The 3,473-nt window shown below is 30.1% G+C and overlaps 1 long non-coding RNA gene across 1 annotated transcript; it reads left to right on the forward strand.

Annotated features, from left to right (window-relative positions):
• The first annotated feature begins 313 nt into the window (after nucleotides 1-313).
• LOC143051038 (uncharacterized) lies at nucleotides 314-2,740 on the forward strand. The gene is made up of 3 exons (XR_012970558.1): nucleotides 314-1,126; nucleotides 2,312-2,369; nucleotides 2,629-2,740. It is a non-coding gene; the product is annotated as an uncharacterized LOC143051038 (long non-coding RNA).
• The last annotated feature ends 733 nt before the right edge of the window (nucleotides 2,741-3,473 follow it).

Genomic DNA, 3,473 nt, shown 5'->3' on the forward strand with positions numbered 1-3,473 from the left:
TACAATAATTTAGTTTAAGTACAGCTTATATGGAAATTATATTAAAAAATATAGGTCACCGATGAGTTAAAAAAGATATTTCAATTTTAAAGCCAAAAAATGGCATTTTTCCACCAAAGGGAGATAATTTGGAACTTTTTCAATGATGTATACATTTTAAAAGTCATCTGGGGCCAATGCGAATTGATTGTTTTGAATGATTTTTGTACCATATGATAAATTAACAACTACAAAAGGTAACAAATAAAATTTGTAATGGAAAATAAATGTTTAATTTTTTTCTGAAATTTTTATACCCTCGAGCCTCCTTAAATATCGACCCAATGCATCAGCATTATGTAATGAAGCATATCTTATATACTCTCACAACAAAACTAAAGAATGGCTAGACAATTTGGATGACAAAACCAAAGAACAGTATCTCAATGACAGCAGGAGAGAGGGGGTTATTATGAGGAAAAAATTTCAAGAACGAATGAAAGCAATAGCGGATAAGAGAATTGAGGCAATCAAGTTGAGAGAAAATGATATTGCAAAAAAAACCAACTAAAGTTAGTGAAAAAGAAAGAAGGATTTACTAACAACATACTGTTCTTTGGTTTGTGGCAATGCAAAGAAGATGTCACCTTTCATCTTGACCAGATTTCTTCAATAACAGAAAAAAAGATGGCATTAAAGGCCCAACTCAATTTTCGCAAAAATGTATTGTTGCAGAAAGCAAAGGACAAAAACTTATTCCTATTCTCAAGTAAGAAAAAGGCGAAAACTGTTTTGGAGTTGACAAACCAAGTCCTGGAACTAATAGAGCAGTCAAAACAAGGTGACACCGTAGAAGTTAGTCAAGAAGGCGACATGCCAGTGTTGATAGGAAAAAATATCAACCATCAATTTGAAGATGGAGTATATAAGGTAAAAGTTGTTTCGGTCGTCCCGGGGTTCCGGAAATGGTACAACGTCAAATATGAAGATGACTCTGCTATATATGTATACCAGCTATACGAAGACTATAGGAACGGAAGCCTTGAAATAGTAGTAGAAGGGTACACACCTCAGTTGAAAGTTCTGTTGACCGTTTATATTTTGTTCAACAAAGTCCAAGAAGGACTTACTTTTATTTTCTGTTTTGGTTTGTACTTACTTTTTATGTTTTACTTTGTACTAACTTGTTTTGTTGACATTAATAATAATTTTCCTTTAGCTCAGGGCTATTCAGAATAAGTTTAATGGAGTGTTGGAAGGCACTTTTTAGATTTATGCATGTGTGATGGGGAGATTCAATTTTTCTAGCAATAATACATGTAGATTTCATGTTCAAATTATACGGGTTTTGGGTCTTGAAAATTAAGTGCCTTTCAACATACCCTTTACATTTTTTTCTGGAATAGCCCTTATTTCTTTTCATAAATGGTGTTTCCCTCAAGCCTGCTTGGCATACTTTTATGTTTAGAAGTGACAATTTTAAGAGAATATTCAATATGCCTTTAATAAAAGCAAACTTTATATAATTTAAAAGTAGGAATTTCAATGAACTCAAAGATGCTTTTGATTTTAAAAGCATAATGGCTTTTTAGAAGCTGGGGAAAACACTATAATTAATTGTTAAAACTGACAGGTTGAAAATGCCAGATCGTTTATTACGGTGATCCGTATTAAAGATTGAGTTGGGTCAAATGTCTTTTTGGAAGATGGGGTTCAAATATTTCAACATGAACTGACCAATTTATATTTCTAATTAAAAATTCCATGTATGCAATGTGCAAATGAGTCATTTTAATCAGCTTCGTTTCAAGGCTTATTTCACCTGTTTTTATTGCTTATAATTTGATAAAAATTTATTATGTTGCAATTTTGATTTCAAGATGGCCACCAAAATGCAAACATACTCTGATTTATAAGAAATTTTGTTTCCAAGTAGATTAATGATGTACCTGACTCTATCAAAAGGTAAAAAAATAGTGTCAGATATCTTTTTAATTTCATTCCAATATGGGTGTGTGAGGATACTTCAATTTTCCGGAAACATTAACTGTAATTGACATTATAAATAATTGTACTGAATGATCCTTTTTGTTTTATCTTAATGAAAGTAGATTGTATTTATTGAAATTAATCAAACAATGGATTAAAAAAGAAGCAAAAACTACAAAAACATTTTTGTAATTTGTTTATTTTATTAATATGCACACCAAATGCCGAGTTTTCCCATGTGAGTGATTTAGGCACATGGGAGCCTCTAGTTTATTTTTGTAGAATAATTATGTTTTCCTTCACACCTTAAGCAACGTTTTAATCAAATTATTTTATGTTGCAGGTCTTCATAACATAGAAAGGGTAACCAGTCAACAGCATTTGATCCAATTTAAAATCAGGTTAGATTTTTTTCTTTTGAATATGAAAATTTGCAATCATGTGCAAAGAAAGTAACTTAATGGACACTTCTTATCTACAAAACTATTATTTTATGACACAAAGTTTATATCTTCACTATTTTTATAATAGTTTTTTCATGCAACAACTATTTTATCAAATTTACTATTTTTTCATGTTTTCGTAAGGGGAGATAATTCATTTTTGCTTTAATCTGAAACTTTAAAAGGATAAAAATAATTATTTCCTCTTATTTTTCAGACTACAAGATTGTTGGAAATCAGATCTGGGGACTGTTACTGGTCACTGGTGTGTACATTTTATATTCATAATTTTAGAAATCAAAGTGGAATAAGTGGAACCTGTTTTTAAGTACTAAAAAAAGACCATGTTTTCAACGTTCAAAAAACGATTATTTCAAATATATGTAACTTTTTTAATTAAAGAGATAATTTAAAAAGGAAAAGTGTTTTGGGTTTCTGAAATCATCAATTTGTTATTGGATATGTTTTTTGGACTGATTTATCATCGTTTTAAAATGGCTTGTTGTTGCTACTCACGAAGCAGCAGACAGAGTATGATACACAATATCCTCTTTACTTTGAAGTGCGATAATGTTATTGTATATATACATGTATTGTTCATAATATTTTTGATTGTCATCATCATCTAACACGGATATGTGAATATTAAGGATACCTTTGTATTTTACAATCACATTTCTTTTACATGTATCACATGTCAGCACGAACTATGGGCTTTTCCCACAACTATTTTTAGAAACAAATCAAATATGTGGTATGTACTTTTAATGACTTTTACAGACAAACACGTATATAATCCAGATGGGAGACTCCATGAATTTTTAAATTACATTTGTAGTTTCAATTACTCTTGATCTATCTCCTTCTATTAAAAGGAACATTTAGCATTCTTATCTATATACAGAGCTGATTGACACAATCGTTTAATTTTAATTCTAGTCGGAATTAATCAACTATGCATCTATATATATATATATATACACACCCACATGGAATTTTCACTCTAGCACCTAATCCTTTTAGGTCACATATAATATATTCGAGGTAAAACTATTCAAGTTT

Source organism: Mytilus galloprovincialis, chromosome 11 (genome assembly GCF_965363235.1).
Source record: "Mytilus galloprovincialis chromosome 11, xbMytGall1.hap1.1, whole genome shotgun sequence".
In the NCBI taxonomy this organism is placed as follows: domain Eukaryota; kingdom Metazoa; phylum Mollusca; class Bivalvia; order Mytilida; family Mytilidae; genus Mytilus; species Mytilus galloprovincialis.